Source organism: Prionailurus bengalensis, chromosome C1 (assembly GCF_016509475.1).
Source record: "Prionailurus bengalensis isolate Pbe53 chromosome C1, Fcat_Pben_1.1_paternal_pri, whole genome shotgun sequence".
Taxonomy (NCBI): Eukaryota; Metazoa; Chordata; class Mammalia; order Carnivora; family Felidae; genus Prionailurus; species Prionailurus bengalensis.
This window is the reverse complement of record NC_057345.1, coordinates 131,134,271-131,153,516: the sequence shown is the minus strand read 5'-3', so window position 1 is coordinate 131,153,516 and position 19,246 is coordinate 131,134,271.

Below are 19,246 nucleotides of genomic sequence, written 5' to 3'. Positions count from 1 at the left end.
TGGATGTTACCTAGACTCTCTTCGAGAACCCATAGGACATAAAGATGAGACCTTTGTCCATCACTTTTATCTCTGTAAATGTTGATATTTTGAACAATTCCTACCACATAGTAGCCACCCAAACAATTATTCAATTAATAAGATAATTAACTAATTTGAAAGTTGTGTAGGCCTTCCCTGATTGTCCTGTTGTTAGTAAAAATTTCCAAACACTAATGCACCCCGTTGGGTTGAGAGACTGCAATTTGCTAATGGATTGTGTATTCTCTGCTAAATCAGCATCATGTAAAAAAAATCCCTTACATGTCTATTTTCACTACTTTTTATAGTTATAAAATCTTGGTTAAATCACTTGAGCTTCCTGTGTCTCATTCCCCATTTGATAAGATATGAAGTACCTTTACTTATATTAAATATAAGAGTAAGCATATTATAAAGTGAAAATAATGAGAGCACCATTTCACAGCGTGACCCTGAGGATTAAACAAACGAATGTAGGTAGAAGCATTTAGAACATTGCCTGGCAGACAGGAGGCACTCAATCCGTGTTAATTATAATAATATGGCAATCACTATGCATTAAAATAATTATATCAGTTAAAATGAACTTTTAACATGCAAACACTTAAAACCATTAGGATCCAGATATGGATTTGGCAGTATAGATACTATTTTGTCTTATCCCATGTCCTACATGTGCCTTAGAATATATTCCATCAAAGATCCACATGCTTTTGCTATATTTTTACAACATTTAGCATGGTATCTTGTAAGTAGATATTCAGTACATATTCCTGTTTAGGCCCTTAACCAGAACATACATCTAAAATTAAGCTATCAAAAGACAACCTTTTTAATATCCTAAATGGTGGCTGGCACAATATTAGGCTCATGACAAGTTCTCAATATATTCTGGCTCACATTCTTGAACAATTATCTCTATTTGGATTTAATATGAATTGACTTAGTTGTATCAGAAAAAGAAAGGGGCCTAAAAGCATATTTATATTAAGTAGTGAAAGGACTCTAATTCACAATGAGGTCTGCTAAATGCCAGTGACCATATAGTTGGAAGTACAAGGGGAAGGAAGGTAAGCAGCCAATGACACAGAACCATAACTGGTTACTGCTAATTTGAAATTAGCTTCCATGATCTCCTTGGTATTCAGAAGGAGAAGAAAAGAACATTAGGGCTGAGGGTGGCAAGGACCACCAGGCGGGTCCTGAAAGATTAAAGGTATAGTGGCCATTGTGTCTTTCTTCAACTTAGAATCCATAACACAAGGATTCCCATTACTCTATACCATGATGTCAATGAAAGTCAATAATGGTGAACCAAAAGCCCTGAAAATCCAGACTTTGAAACGCAAATAACTGGTAACCCACAGTTCAATGCAATTTATTCAGAAAAAGAGTTGGTAAAGAATACTAGGCTATGTTATAAGAGTCTGGCCAAAGAAAAGCTGTGTAAAGCCATAGACACCTGCACAGGTTTCATTCCAGCAAGTGCTGAACTTAACGCCTTGTGAGTTTCTGTATGTTTCAGGGTCTGTTAATATAGTGCAATCCAAACTATTTGTAGTGAAGAATTTTTTGTGTGTGCACACGTGTGCATGTGTGTGTGTATGTGTATATGTGTGTGTATGTGTTTCATTCCCAAACCATTACAGACTTATATAGTCTCCAGTGTCCATAACTTCTTCACAGTTTGTACCAATGTAACTCATCACAAAATACCAAAACTAAATTATACCCAGCTCAGTGACACAGGGATAAATTTCATATATTTGGAAATCCAGGAAATACCAAATTGTTATAAAAGCTTTTATCTTTTAGCTCAGTTTCTGTAATCATTTCATCATGGAGCAGTAAGTAACATAGAATTTGTGAATCAACATTGATTTACAGAGCACATTTTCAGTGGCACTGTAGTAGAGGACCTCTAATCCCATAACCCACTGGAGAACTGTGAGACAAAAGTCAAAATGAGAAAGTCAGACATGTTTGTAGGTTACCACCAATGAAACAGTTGAAAACACACTATGATAGAAATTCTTGAGGGTAAAGGTGAGAATTTTAACTTCAGTCTTAAGGTATAGTTTGTTAAAGCAATGACAAAAAAAAGCTAATATTCAGGATTTAAGCTAAAAAATTATGCCACAAGTAAGTACACTTAGTCCATTTATTTATGCACAAACACATTTTGGGGATCCATCCTGTGGATAGCATTGATCGATCACTAAAAGAACTATAAAGAAGCATGATAATCAGTGGTGGTTCTCAAGGAGCTTAAAATAGAGATGGAAGACAGAAAACATACATAAATGAATGTTTAAGTAATAATATGAGTTAAATATTAATATAAAATTAATCAATATAAGAAAAGACTGTATTCCGCGTGACATTTGAGATTACTGTCTACTGGAACAATTAAGACATTTCAAGCAGAGATTGAAAAAGGAAACATAATCAAAGAAGTAGAAATGTGCACACAATGACAAGCAGGTGATACCAACAATCACAGTAATCGTTATTTATTGTAATCATTATATATATATATATATATATACATATATGTATGTATGTATGTATGTATATAGCATTCTTTCAATAAATAATGAAATCATTTCCATATTCCCTCCAATTTTATTCAACATTTATAATACAACATACCAAACTATTTCACTTGGTAAGCAGACTAAAAAACACATACCATTGAAGAAAAGAGCTACCAATTCCCATGGTATAGAGCATAAGTATGAGCCAGTCAGCATTTGCTCAGCCTTGATTGCTAGTGTGACAAATAACATATTGAGAAACTAGTATTACTTTTATCCTTAGTTTTGTTTGTCCTTCAGTATGATTGACACACAATGTTACATTAGTTTCAGGTATATGTTAATATATATTCTCATTAAGAATATTGCATTGGTATTGTTTTAAATGCTTTACAAGCATGATTTTATTTAATATTACAATAATCTAGAGAATTTAATGTTATTGGTCTCATTTTAAAATTGTTGCTGAGGGAAGTTAAGTAACTTGTTCAAGGTCATGCATATGGTAAATAGTACAGACAAGAATTGAACCCAGATCTGTTTGACTCCAGCTAAAACACTCCTACTAAATAACAGCTGATAGAATGTAGCATTTAGAAAGGTTAGCTTTAAACTATTATCATTAGCTCTTAGCTATCATCTCTTTGTCTACTTTGTAGGGTGCTACACAAATGTTAGCTATTATTATCATAGCTTTGAAAAAACTGTAGAGGAGTCAAATATATATTCTGGGGGTAAGAAAATTGAGTTGATAATTCTAGAAGCATTGATATTTTTGTGTTGATATGTGAATATGACAAGTTGTTTTTGCAAATTGAAATAAAAAGCAACCAATTATAAAATCATGCTATAGAAATTAACTCAAATTAAAGAAGAAAGTCCAAGCACTTAATCACACTTTCCCTTTCTTTTGATTTTCTATCAGTTAGAATCAGTCTTAAACATTATTCAAATGTTTATCTCTCACATAAGAGAAGTCTGGGAGCAGACAGCAGAGAGTGATATTATGACTGTATGGCTATTACCGATCTATTGATCCCCCAGTTCACTTCATTCTTCAAAATAGCTGCTAAAACTCCAGCCATCATGTACGAATTCCAAGAAGCACAAAGAAGCTTAGTCAGTTCTTTTCTGATGCTTTCCTCGAAGTCTTACCCTTTAGATTTACTTTTGTTTTATTTCACTGAGTTAGGAACACAGATTTGCATAGCTTCAAGGAGATGGAAAATGTCTTTCAGGTGAACATACTGCTGTTCTGAATAAAATCAAGATAACTAAGAAGAGGAAAATTGATACAGGTAAGCAACTAGCTTTTTTTGTTACATACATGCCTTTATTCTCTATTTCATGGAGACAGGAATAACATTATTAAGTATCCAGGCTCATGTGGACACTATTGTATTACTTATCTACATATTTGTCAGGATTTGGGCAGCAATTTTGTTCTCTGATTTAAATATTGGGTGTAATACGAAGTGAAAATGTCAAATTTTAAAAATATGATATCCATAGAGATGTGATTCAATGTTCTAATTATGGTTATCCAAAAGTAAAAAATAAGATTCGTCCAGGTTTGTTATTCACTGAATGATTGAAAGTTGTCTGTCCTACCTTTCACCCCATGAGAAAAATAAACAAGATAATCTGATGTATTGAATCACATGCTTCCTTAAAAGAAATATCTGACTATTAATACTGCAACATTTTAGTTACATAGAAATATTTTTATTAAGAAAAGGAGAGGTATTTATCTGTAGGTTTAAGAAGATCAAAGAAGAGGTAGCTAATTTTCCAGTCAAAGACAGAGAGGAACTAGCTATTATTGTACATGTTGTGGATGTTGACATGATAGAAAAAAAGATTTGAAGCTTTGAAACTGCCTACAAGTTGTTAAAAAGCATTTTGGATTAAAAATGGTTGGAGACTTAAATCGTCCAAGATCTATGGCAAAGACTTTCTCTGAGCTGTCACAAACTAATACTAGAGAAGAAACAGCCATAGTGTATGATTATAAACATACTACAACATCAAAACAGTTCTATAGGGAACACTTTCCACAAACGACAGGTGATTTACATTGCTGTATATCAAAAGGAAAAGTAAAATTGTTGAACATAGTAAAGAATAATTCTATGAGAAAAAGATGATCTAGAAAGAACCTGCATTCTTTATTATTCATTATTATTCTTATTAAATGTTTAAGAAAATAGGGCACCTGGGTGGCTCAGTCAATTAAGCGGCAAACTCTTGGTTTTAGCTCAGGTCATGATCTTATGGTTTGTGGGTTCAAGTCCTGGGTCAGGCTCTGTGTCCTCTCTCTCCCCCTATCTGACCCTACCTCACACTCTCTCTAGCTCTCAAAAATAAATAAATAAACATTAAAAAATAATTAAAACAATATTTAGGAAATATAACTTTATTCCCTACTGCCATAAAAATCTAGGGAATTTATCTGTAGTTTTGGAAATATATATATATATATATATATATATGAAAAGGAGTAAAATAATACATGAAAAGGATAAGAAATATTGAAGTATAAAAATTAGCAGGTTTCATAATGGAAAGTTGTAGATGAGAAAGAAGATTGGGAGGTAGTGTGTTTATTTATTATTACTATTATTATTATTATTATTTTAGAGGAAGAGAGCAGAGGAGAGCAGCAGAGGGAGGGAAAGAAAGAATCTTAGGCAGCCTCCATGCTCAGTGTGGAGCTGGACTCAGGACTCCATCCCAGGACTCTGGGATCAAGACCTGAGCCAAAATCAAGTCTGACACTCAACTGACTGAGCCACCAAAGCACTGGGGAGGCAGTTTAAAAATAGTAACAGCAAATAATTATTCACTTTCTAAAGAACATTAGTGGGTCAATGAAAAAGAAATCTTAAATTTTAAGGTATGTCTCTATAATGGTTAAAATATTATTTATAAAAGACAAAATACATCCTCATTCAATATATTTAAAGTACAATACAAAGCATAATTATTTAGAGTTTCCTCCTCCTAGTAAATTACAAAACAAAGAAGCTGAGACTTTATAAATGGTATGCATTTTTTTTTCAAATGTTCATTTATTTATTTTGAGAGAGGGAGTGAGAGTGTGTTTGCGAGCAGAAGAGGGCCAGAGAGAGAGTATACATGGTATTTTTAATGAGCAAATTACCTAAAAGTGTTTCTAAATTTGTCACAATTATGTATAGGTAAGAACATATTTAAAAATATCCACATGCCAAAATTTAACATGGATTAAGATCTATGTTTATAAACACAGTGTTAATTTTGGGGATGGGGAACTTCTTACAGAATAGGGATAAAACAGAAATACCATTCTAAACAGAACGGTACAAAGTCTAAACAGAAATACCATTAAGTTCATGCAATTTTAAAAGATGAAGCACATAAAGCCTGTAATGACTTGAAAACCACTGATAGGTGCAAAAAAGAAAAGTAAGAAGCAATTGAGGGAAGAGAAAGAGAACGACAAGTACCAAAGTTAAAACAATTGTGAAAGCAGAATAGTTATTAGGTAATGAAAGCAAGACATTGTACAGTGAAACCTGACAGACATTGGGAAACTAACAAGTGGTATTTTGAGCTATGGGTCCCATAATAGATTCTGAATTTGCTACAAAGCAAATAGCCACTGAGTTTCAATTCAACAATATGGTTGAAATTCAGCTTCCTGTGAGCATGATTCTGTCACATTTGTGACTCATATGGAAAAGTTACCCAGGCTAGGGTCCCACAATCACTGAAGAAAAAAATGACAGGTTGTTTTCTTCCCTGGTGGACAAGAGGAAGAATTTTCATTTGTTAGCTTGTCTCATTTAGTAATTCTGAATTTAAATCTTTGAGTTATCTCAAGAATAGTTCAGACACATTCATCATCAACTAAATATATTTTCTCCTGATTTATTAACACCAAAGTCTATGTTGCCCAAGTGAAAAACTAAATGATACAAACGTTTTAACATACATGCAAAATGTCTTGATCCTTGCTGACAATTTGACTTTACCCCTTACTTTTGATCTAGATACATGAAATCATGTATCAATAGCCTGTCCCTCTCAGACACCTAGCAGTGTCTAGAGGAAGTATTTAAAGTTTGATTCACCCCTTTTAGCCCTCCCATTCTGCTCTAATTCTTTTAAAGTTTGTTTATTTATTTTGAAAGGAGAGAGAGAGAGAGAGAGAGAGAGAGAGAGAGAGAGCAGGGAAAGGGCAGAAAGAGAGAAGAGAGAATACCAAGCAGATTCTGCACTGCTAGCATGGAGCCCAACGTGGGGCTTGAACCCACCAACCTTGAGATCAGGACCTGACCTAAAATTACAAGTTTGATGCTTAACTGACTGAGCCACCCGGTGCTCCCAGTGCCACAGTGGTTGTAAGATTGTATTGAGGTGGAAGAATTTTCCCTTCTTCCTTTCTAGGTTCATGGGACTTGCCTGATAATAAAATTGACATAAGACAAATTAACAGGAGAAAAACAAATGTAATTACATATTATATGGGAGCCCCTAAAGGACATCACACTCAAAGTTAGGCAATTGAGACTTAGCTACCAGGAAAAGGGGTAAGGGGTCTAGGACTTCAAAGGAGAGCAAGACAATTCCCTGGAAGATGAGAAGAGAAAATGTTTGGTAAACAAATGTTTGCCCTACCATGTAGGTAAATCTTTTTGATCTAGAAAGTTCTCTCTGGTAATAGCTATTTTTCCTCATACAGATTTCATATCTAAATTCTTTTATGTAGTTAAAGGAAAGTTAAAAGTTTTCTGAGTCTGTTGTGTCTTAATGCCTTCAGCTCAAAACAATCTACATGCTAAGGTGGCACATTTTGGAATGACACATTCTTCTCCCCTTCAACTGTGATTTCCAGGATGCAAGGAATTAAAACAAACAAACAAACAAACAAGTGACAATGGAGCTCCAAGAACTAGGCCCAATGGCTTTTAAAAGCCTAATGGAAATTGGGTGATTGTTATTTGCTACTTGAATCGCATACTCGGTAATAAATGGCTCCAAAGATTACATATGCAGAACTAAACAGCTAAATATATGAGGTCAAAGAGGAAAATGACAAAAGGGGAGAGATTAAGAACAATTGGACCAGACAGTATTTTTAATAGCTAAAAATTCAAGCTTATATTAAAAGTACTGAAAAAGAGTCAAGCTCTTGTTACATTATTTAACAGAAGTTAATAAAGGCTTCCAAATCCTTTGAGACAGGGAAGAAAAAAACAGCAGCCAAAAAATTATGTTATACAAATCCAGAAAATGCCCCTTGCATTTAGGTTAGATATCCCAAGACAGCTCAAAATCCAACTTTGCTTATCCAGCCTTGGTTCTGCTTCTGGTAGTTCCGCACCAGTTACTTGCAAGACACAGATTGTCAGTCTAATTTATGGCTAACGGGCTGCATTACCTCAGTTGAGCTTAAGTAATTTGTGGGCAGGAATTCTCCTGGACTGTAAGCACTTGCCTCCTTGTCTTCAAGGTCATGGTCCTTCTAAAGGGATGGAGCAGACTGGCAAGGATGCTCTGAAGCAGATGCATAGGGGAAACTGACTTCTTTGAGGTTCACCTTGTTCCTCACCCCCCTGCAGCTCCATATTCAAATATATTCAGTAGAGTGAATTTATTTTTCTAAGGTTGAAACTTACAAACTATGAGTCAGATAGGCAAATATAAAATATGTAACACATATATAATCTCTACTTTTTATTTTTTTAAGTTTATTTATTTTGGCAGAGGCGGACACAGGGGGAGTGGGGGAGGGTCAGCGACAGAGGGAAAGAGATTAATCCCAAGGAGGCTCCATGCTGCCAGCCCAGAGCCTGATGTGGGGCTCAAACCCACAAACCATGAGATCATGACCAGAGCCTAAACCAAGAGTCGGATGCTTAACCGACTGAGCCACCAAGGTGCTCCTACATCTCTACTTTTTAAAACTGAATTCAACTTTGCTCTCGTTGATACCCATCTAAAAGTGCTTTCTTCCATTCCTGTCTACCCAGTCTAACCCAATTATGTTGAGAGTGTCCATGTGACTGTTTAGGCACGTCTAGAAAACAGTCTTGCAGAGGCTCTTCCCTTTCCCTCTCTGCTGGTGCTTCATTCTGGCAAAGATCAGAGATTTGGAAATGGTGGGGAGAGCAGCATTGCCCAAGCTCCAGGGAAGGATCACACATCTGGTCCTTCCTGGTGTCACTGAGGTGTCTTTCCCGGCTGGTCTGAGCCTGTTCACTGAACACCCTACACTGGTAGCTGCTGAGGTAAAGACTGCCCCGGGCTGCACTTTGGGTTATTGTACTGACACTTGCTACTGCTGAGAGAGGGGACTAACATAGTCTATAGTCTTGGGAGGTCCCTACACTGTACAGGCTTTTGTTTTTTAACTTCTTTGTGGAGATAGGTTATCAAGAATGACTGTTAATGTCTCAGGATGTTATTAATTGACATTTTTGAGAAATGATTGACTATTCACATACACTTGTAAAAAATAATTCAGAGAGATTATCTGTACACTTGTCCTAGTTTTCTCCAGGGGGTAACATTTTGCAAAACTATAGTTTAATATCATAACCAGAATACTGATAGGGATACAATCCACCAATATTATCCAAATTTACCCAGTTTTACTTGTATTCATATGTATGTATATCATGTTCTACACAATTTTAACATCTGCGTGGGTTCATATGTCTGCCACCCATCAAGGCGTTGAATGGTTCCAGAATCATAAGGACTCTTGTGTTGTCCTTTTATACTGCACCCATTTTCCTCCTGTCCCCACATCCCTTTCTCTAATCCTGGGTAACCACTAACTTGTCCTCTATATCTAAAATTTATTACTTCAGAAATGTTATAAAAATGGAATCATATATTATGTAATATTTGGGGGTTTGGGGTTGTTTTGGTCTTAACGTCAACAATATTCCCTGGAGAGTGATTCAAATTGTTCCATGTATCAGTAGTTTGTTTCTTTTTACTGCTAAGTAGTATTCCATTGTAAGTGTGCAACATAGTTTTTTAAACCATTCACCAGTTGAAAGATAGCTGGGCTGATTGCAGCTTTCGATTATTGCAAATGAAATTGCAAACAACATTCACATAAAGTTTTTGTGTAAACGTAACTTTTCGTTTTCCTGGGATTAATGCCAAGGATACGATTTCTGGGTCTTATAGTACTTCCGTGGTTATTTTTTTCTAAGAAACTGTGTTTTCAAAGTGACTGTACTATTTTTACATTTCCACCAGCAATGTGTGAGTAATCCCATTTTTCTGTTCTCTGCCAGCATTTGGACTTATAACTCTTTTATATTTTAGCCATTTGCTAGATCTGTAGACATAGCTCCCTGTGGTTTTAGTTTACATTTGCCTAATGACTAAGGATGACAGACATCTTTTCAAATGCTTATTTGCCAGCTATATAGCTTCTTCAGTGAAATTTCTGTCCATGTGTTTTGTCCATTTATAGCTGGATTGTTTGTTCTTTACTGTTTAGTTTCAAAAGTTTATATATTCAAGATACTAACCCTTTGTCAGACAGGTGGTTCTCCCATGCTTGCCATTCATTTTCTTCACAGGGGCTTCCACACAGCAGGGTTTTTTAAAATTTTGTTGAGGTCAACTTTACTGATTTTTCCTTTTATGGATCATAGCTGTTTCGGTGATATGTCTAAGAAGTTTTTACCAAGTCTTGAGTCTGAAGATTTTCTCCTAATTTCTAATTTTTTACTAAGAAAATTTTTCTAAATTTCTGCAGGCTTATATTTTTGCATTTAAGGCCACAGTCCATGTTGAGTTAATTTTGTATCACGTGTGAGGTTTTGGGTTTCTGGCCTGCAGATTTCCAGCATCATTTGTTGAAAAGCTGATCCTTTCTACCTACACTTACTAGTTTTTGCATGTGTATCAAATCAGACATATTTTAGTGATCAAGTTCTAGGATCTCTGTTCTGCTGCAGTGATCTATGAGTCTATCCTCCCATCAATGCTATACTATTTTGATTACTATAGCTATAGACGAAGTATTAATATCAGTGCAGTGACTGATCCCACCTTATTCTTTGTCAAGATTATTGTTTTAACTATCCTAGGGTCTGTACCTTTCCAACGTACATTGTAGAGTAAGTTTGTCTATGCCTAAAAAAAAAAAAAAAATCTGGGATTTTGATAGGAACTGCATTGAACTTTGGTGAGACTGACGTATTGATATCCTTGCTATGGTCAGTGGTCCAATCCATTATTTCCATTTTTTTAGGTCTTCTTTGATTTCTTTTATAAGTACCTTATATTTTTGGCAAACCTATTCTGCACATGTTTTGTTAAGTTTTGTTCAGTCTCTCATACCTATAATAAATCTCATTTAGCTAAGGGATATAATTATTTTTATATAATGTGTGATTCAGTTTAATTATGTTTTACTGAGAACGTTTTTGCATTTCATTTCATGAGAGATATTTGTCCATAGTTCTATTTATTTATTTTTGTGCTGTTTTCGTTTGGTTGTGATGTCAAGGTAACACTGTCCTCATGCAGAGTTGAGAGATCTTCCCCCTTCTATTTTCCAGAAAACAGTGAGTAAATTGGTGTTATTTTTTTTCTTTAAATGTTTGGTAGAAATCTCCAGTGAAATAGTCTGACCTGGAAATTTTGGGGGGGGCTTTCAAATATGAATACAATTTATTTTATGGCCATAACTATTCAGATTATATATTTCACCTTGGTTAATTTTAAAAGAATAGATCCATTTCTTCCATTGTCAAATATATGAGCATAAAGTTGTTCATAGTAGGCCATTATTACGTTTTCAATGGCAGCAGGATCTATAATGATATCTCCTATTTCCTTTCTGATATTAGTAATCTGTGTCTTCTCTCATTGTATATTTTTTCATTCTCTCAAATTTATTCTGTTAAGACCACCTTTTGTTTTATTCTTTCTTTTCCCATTTTAATTTCCTTGATTTCTGCTGTTATCTTTATTATTTCCTTTCTTCTTTTTGCTTGGGTTTCTTTTGCTGTTCTTTTTCTTGAGGTTGGAACGTAGGTTATCAATTTGAAATTTTTCCTTGTTTCTAAGTATTCAGTGCTATAAATTTCCTTCTTGGTACTGCTTTAGTTGTGTTCCATTTTGACATACTGTATTTTCATTTTTATTCGTGCTGAAGTCCTCAACTATATGATGTATTTTCCTCCTCTCTTTAGCTCTATCAGGTATTGTTTCACATATTTTGGGGAAAAAATTGTTGCGTGTATATTTTGTATAGTGTCGACAAATTTAGAATTATTATGTCTTGGTGGATAATTATGTAGTGTTATTCCAAATGTGTGTGTGTGTGTGTGTGTGTGTGTGTGTGTATATATATATATATATTGCTTTAAAGTTTACTTTATCGGATATTAATATACCACTCATGCTTTTTTAAAATTAATGTGTGCATGGTATACCTTTTTTCCATTCTTTGGCTTTCAATCTACTTGTATCTTTATATTTGTAACGAGTTTCACGTAGATGGCATAGAGTTGGTCATTTGGGTCTACTTTGCTAATCTTAGTCTTTTGATTGTCTATTTACACTATTTCCACTTAAATACTTTACTTCTATGTTAACACAACATATTTTATGTTATTTTTTTGTTTTCTGTCCCTCCCCCAACCCCCACTCTGGTTCATGTTGCTGTCTCTCTTTTCTTGCCTTCCAGAAGATTATTAGAATTATTTTTAGCATCCCATCTTGATTTATTCTTAGTGTTCTGTATGGTTTTTGTAGTGGCAGTTCGGGGTATTACAATATACTTTTCTGACTTAAAACTGTCTGCCAGTATCAACATTTTACCACTTTGAGTGAAGTATGGAAATCATACTTGCTCTTTGCTCCCTTTTCCTTCTCCATTTTTATACATTGTTGCTCTAGGTGTTGGCTGATGTCATATTTACTTCAATAATCAAGTAGTATTTATTAAACTCATCAGAAAAAAGGTAGTCTATTCTATAATTTTTTTTATTATTTATATTTAGAGAGACAGACACAGCGTGAGGGAGGGAGGGTCAGAGAGAGAGGAGATAGAGAATCCCAAGCAGGTTCCACTCTGTCAGCACAGAGCCTGATATGGGCAGCTCCAGGTCATGAAAACATGAGATCAGGACCTGAACCAAAACCAAGAGTTGGATGCTTAACCAGTAGAGCCACCCAGGCACCCCTCTATTCTGTATTTTCATAATTTTGATCTTCATACAGGTTTCTTCTTCTTGGGCACTCCAAACTACTTCTTTTATTATTTCATTTCTATTTTTAAAATTTCCATTAGTCAGTCTTTGGGGCAAATCTGCTAGAGACAACTTCTTTTAATGTTACATAATTAGAAAACATCTTTATTTTCTTTCATTTCTAAAGGACAGTTACATACATTGTAGAATTTGTTTTGATGTTTCTTTCAGTACTTGAAAAAATATTGTACCATTTCCTTCTGGCCTTCATTGTTTCAAATGAAAAATACACTGTCATTTGAATTAGTGTTTATAAGTAATGTACTATTTGATTCTGGTTGCTTCCAAGATTTTTTCCTTATCTTTAATTTTCAAAAGTTTATTGATGATGTATCTTGACGTGGCTTTCTTTGGGCTTATCCTGTTTAAGATTCACTCAGTTTCCTGGACATGTGAGTTTGTGTGCTTTGCCATATTTGGGGAGTTGTTAGCGATATTTATTTAAATGCTCTTTCAATCCCATTCTGTTTCTCCTCTCCTTCTGAGACTCTGATGATATAACTGTTGGATTTTTGTTTCTGTCCCACAAATCTTTGAGTATCTCTTCAACTTTGTTGTTGTTGTTGTTGTTGTTTATTTATTTTGAGAGAGAGAGAGAGAGAGTGCACCTGTGTGAATTGGGGAGGGGCAGAGGGAGTGAGAGAATCCCAAGCAGGCACCTTGCTCAGCATGGAGCCTAATGCAGGGCTCGGTCTCACAACTGTGAGATCATGCATGACTGGAGCCAAAATTAAGAATTGAATGTTTAACTGACTGAGCCACCCAAGTGCCCCTGGTGGTTTTTTATTAATCTCCCATATTCTCTCTGGTGCTCATATTAGCTCACCTGTACTGTTTTGTCCTCACATTCATTCATCCTGCTGTATCCTTACCAGGTGGCCACCAATAAGAGCGATGTTCACTTATATCACTTTCTGAGGAGCTATGACCTGCTTGAGCAGGTGAAGTCCATCAGAGAGTAAATGGCCATCTCACTAGCATACACATGATAAGGGCCCCAGAAACTGGCATGGTAGAGTGTGTCTATGACAAGATCACTCAACCATGGCAAGCAGAAGGGAGCTTCAGGGGCACCTGCGGGGCTCAGTCGGTTGAGCATCTGACTTGAGCTCAGGTCATGATCTCAGGGCTCATGTGTTTGAGCCCCATATCTAGCAATCTGCTGTCAGTGCAGAGCCCACTTTGGGTCCTACATCTTCTGCTCTTTCTGCCCCTCCTTCTAATGCTTGCTCACTCGATCTCAAAATTAAATGAATAAATAAATAAATAAATAAATAAAACTGAGCTTGGACCACCTTCTTTACAGCCACAAGACAATCCCCTGGTCATCGTGCTAGGCATGTATCTTGCAATATTACATTGCAAAATGTTTACTTATGTTTTCATTTTTCAATTTTACTATTTTTTCCCATTAAGTTCCTAGATTTAAAAAAGAAAAAAATGTCTCCTACCGAGCTCATCCAGTAAATTTTTTAGTTTCATTATTCCAATTTTCAGTTCTATCATTTTTATCTTCTGATATTTTTATAACTTTCATTACTTTTCCAAGATGTTAATTATTCATCATTCAAAGATGCAATTGATTGTTGAATCATTTTTATGTTATTTTAATATTTTGTTTTATTTTATTTTATTTTTTGAAAGAGAGAGAGGGAGAGTGCATGTACGTGTTAGCAAGAGAGGGGCAGAAGGAGAGGGAGACAGAGAATCTTAAGCAGGCTCCACACCCAGCACAGTGCCCAACATGGGGACTCGGGCTCAGGACTGTGAGATCGTGACCTGAGCCAAAATCAAGGGTCAGATGTTTAACCAACTGAGCCATCCAGGAGCCCCCGAGAAGCAATTTTATAATAGCTGCTTTATAATTCTTGTCAGATAATTCTAACATCTGATTCATCTCAGTGCTGCTGTCAGTTGATTCTCTTATTTGAGTTCTTGTTTTCTTCACTCTTATTATGCTAAGCGATTTTTATGGTATCCTGGATATAGTGTCAAATATGATATGAGACTCTATCTCCTATTAAAATAGTCACTCTGTTTAGCTTTATCATATGGGTCTCAAGGTCTTGCCCTACTTATTGGTCCCTGCTGGTGCTGCATAATGGGGCAGAAAGGTTTTCCCAGGCCCGGCCACTGGTTGTCTGCCCCTGGGTGCAGAGTGTGCTGGAATGTGTGGATTCTGCCATGTTGAACATGGTGTCATGAGACCCCAAGTATTCTACCTTTTGCTGGAAAACTGAGGAGGAAGTGTCCTGCTCTTTCAGGCCCCTAAATTTACCTGTATTTTTCTGTCACCTAATCGTTGGTTAAAGCCTAGGAGATGAAATAGGGAATATAACAAAGATATTGCCATATGCTGTGCATTCCTGCCATTAATGACTCTTCCTGTCTATCTACCCCTTAGAGAGGTTCCTAGTTCTCCTTCCTTTTCTAGCAAGACTCATGATTATAATATATCTATCTCCTTTAACAGCTAATAGCAAAAAGTCCAAAAAATGAGGATTGACTCTATTTTTACCTTATTAAGTCTCAGATACGAGATTGTTTTATAAAACCTTTTCTCTCAGCAAAACCTCATTTTTGCAAACCTAAAGTTTCAGTCTTCATAGATGCTTAAATGTGGGAGGACTATTTTGCAACACAAAGCCAAATCTTGAATTTCTTGTTCCAGTCTATATCTTATCCTTTTCCTGGAATCATAAAAACAAATGTATTTCAATGGGTGCAGAACTGGATGACAGGAATAATTAGTGGGTTACTGGAAATGAAAATACTTTGGGTTAATAAATTCCTATTATCTCTGTGACATACTACTGAGTCTTGTAGAAATATTTTCCATTCATCCTTATTTATTGAAATGCACAAGACAAACAAGAATGGAAGTTACGTTTAAACTTTGTTTATTTTTATGACACAAGCTAGATTTATCAGAAACTGTAGAACTGAATCACATTGATTTCTCATATAACTGAGTGAGATCTTGAACACAGACTATCCAGTGAAGCAAGGAAGCATTGATTGATTGCACATTTCTTTTAAGATAAATGGACAATGGAAGAAGCACCAGAAGCATGTCTTTTAGAGGACAGATAGGCAAACTTTCTATAAAGGGTCAGATAGTAAATATTTTAGAGTTGTGAGCTATAACACCTCTGTGGGAACTACTCAGCTCTGCCGCCGTGGCACAACACCAACCACAGACAATATATAAATGAGTGGTCAGGGATATGTGCCTATATAACTTTATTTATAGACACTGAAGTTTGAATTTTATATAATTTTCACATACTATGACATATACTTCTTCTTTTGATTTTTTTTCAGTGATTTAAAAAATCTTAAATCATCCTTAACTCCTGAGTTGCACAAAAATAGATGGTGGGCAGGATTTGACCCATAAGCCCTCTCTTGCCAACCCCTGGTCTAGATCCATATAGCACTGGCTTTGTGCTCTAGCTGCCTAAGAATCATCCAAGCTGTATTTCAAAGGAAGCAATATGTTGTTGCAAATGGCAAGATTTCATTCCTTTTGTGGCTAATAGGTATCACATCTTCTTTGTCCATTCATCTATCGATGGACACTTAGGTGCCTTCCTTATCCTGGTTATTGTAAATAATGCTGCAATAAGCATAAGGATGCATAGAATTTAAGAAAACACACAAACAAAAAGACATAAACAAAAAAAATACTCTTAAATCCAGAGAATTAGGGGTTGTCAGAGGGGAGATGGTTGGCAGATGGGTGAGACAGATAAAGGGGATTAAGACAATACTTATGTTAGTGAGCACTGAGTAATGCATAGAATTGATGAATCCCTGTATTACATACCTGAAACTAATATAACACTGTATGTTAATTATACTTGAATGCATTTTTAATTAAAAAAAATAAAAACAATATTTTAAGATACATTCAAGGCAAAATTCCCTCTCTCTTCAGATAGTAGCACTGGTATTGTAGGGTGGTTATGAGGATGACTCTAAGACTACACCATCCCACATTCTAGTACAAGAAATCTCAGTACGGATAAAGGATTTAATTTAGAATGTAAAATTAAAAATATTAGTGTACACAGTTTCTGGGTTTCACTGGGATTCTGCATTTAAATTGAAGGTATTAAATTAACATAAGCTCTAGAACATAATGCAAAAATGAGGCATTGCATATAAATGTCCACTTAGACTTCAAAAATGACTAAAAAAGATATAAAGTATGGTCTTTGAAACTCTGAGCAGCAAAGAGAGTTATATGTTGCTTTATTCAAAAAGAATATGATAAGAGAATTATGGGAGAAAAAAAACAATAGTTTTCTATGAGCTAAGTTTATTCAAACAGCATGGTATGGATCAAATAAGAGCATGGTCTTTCCAATGAGACAAACCTGGGCTGGAAACCCAGCTCCACAACGTATTAAACATGGTAATCAATAAACACTATGGTTAGCTTTTTCTGTGCCTTAACGTTGTTATCTGTAAACACATCTACCTCATAAATTTGTACAATTTAAACGTGTTTATTGTGTTTATAAAATAATCAGCCCAGCACAAGCTTAATAAATGACATTTACTACCATTCAAATTCATAAAAATGTACATCCCAGAAAATCCAAGTATCAACTAGTTCTGAAGAAGAGCTCAGACTTACCCACCCCCACCACCTGAAGTCACTCAGGGCTGAACTGAACATAAGATATATTCTCAGTTCATTAGGAAGGTCTGTATTAAAACTATGATGGAGAATGGCTTTTTTTTAAGTTTAAATAACTATTTTTTAATATGAAATTTATTGTCAAATTGGTTTCCATACAATATCCAATGCTCATCCCAAAAGGTGCCCTCCTCAATACCCATCATCCACCTTCCCCTCACTCCCACCCCCCATCAACCCTCAGTTTGTTCTCGGTTTTTAAGAGTCTGGAGCCTTGGCTCCCTCCCTCTCTAACCTCTTTTTTTTTTTTTATTCTTCCCCTCCACCATGCACTTCTGTTAAGTTTCTCAGGATCCACATAAGAGTGAAAACATATGGTATCTGTCTTTCTCTGTATGACTTATTTCACTTAGCATAACACTCTCCAGTTCCATCCACGGCCATATTTCATTCTTCCTCATTGCCACGTAGTATTCCATTCTGTATATAAACCACAATTTAAAATAATAGTCATAAAATTATTCGCTGGGCTTGAAAAAAGTATAGAGGACAGCAGAGAATCTATTGCTACAGAGATCAAAGGACTAAGAAACAGTCAGGAGGCGCTAAAAAATACTATAAATGAGATGCAAAATAAAATGGAGGTGACCACAGCTTGGATTGAAGAGGCAGAGGAGAGAATAGGTGAATTAGAAGATAAAATTATGGAAAAAGAGGAAGCTGAGAAAAAGAGAGATAAAAAAATCCAGGAGTATGAGGGGAGAATTAGAGAACTAAGTGATGCGATGAAACGTAATAATATCCATATAATAGGGATTCCAGAGGAGGAAGAGAGAGAGAAAGGGGCTGAAGGTGTACTTGAACAAATCATAGCTGAGAACTTCCCTGATCTGGGGAAGGAAAAAGGCATTGAAATCCAAGAAGCACAGAGAACTCCCTTCAGACATAACTTGAATTGATCTTCTGCATGACATATCATAGTAAAACTGGCAAAACACAAGGATAAAGAGAAAATTCTGAAAGCAGCTAGGGATAAACACACTCTAATATATAAAGGGGGACCGATAAGACTAGGGACGGATCTATCTACTGAAACTAGGCAGGCCAGAAAGGAATGGCAGAAAATCTTCAATGTGATGAACAGAAAAAATATGCAGCCAAGAATCCTTTATCCAGCAAGTTTGTCATTTAGAATAGAAGGAGAGATAAAGGTCTTCCCAAACAAAAACTGAAGGAATTCATCACCACTAAACCAGCCCTATAAGAGATCCTAAGGGGGATCCTGTGAGACAAAGTACCAGAGACATCGCTACAAGCATGAATCCTACAGACATCACAATGACTCTAAACCCATATCTTTCTATAATAGCACTGAATGTAAATGGACTAAATGCTCCAACCAAAAGACATAGGGTATCAGAATGGATAAAAAAAAATAAGACCCATCTATTTTCTGTCTACAAGAAACTCATTTTAGACCTGAGGACACCTTCAGATTGAAAGTGAGGGGATGGAGAACTATCTATCATGCTACTGGAAGTCAACAGAAAGCTGGAGTAGCCATACTTATATCAGACAAACTAGACTTTAAATTAAAGGCTGTAACAAGAGATGAAGAAGGGCATTATATAATAATTACAGGGTCTATCCATCAGGAAGAGGTAACAATTATAAATGTCTAAGCACCTAATACAGGAGAATGGCTTTAAAAACCTTACAATGTTCCCCTACAACTTAAGATTCCACAACATTCCAGAAAATGAGAG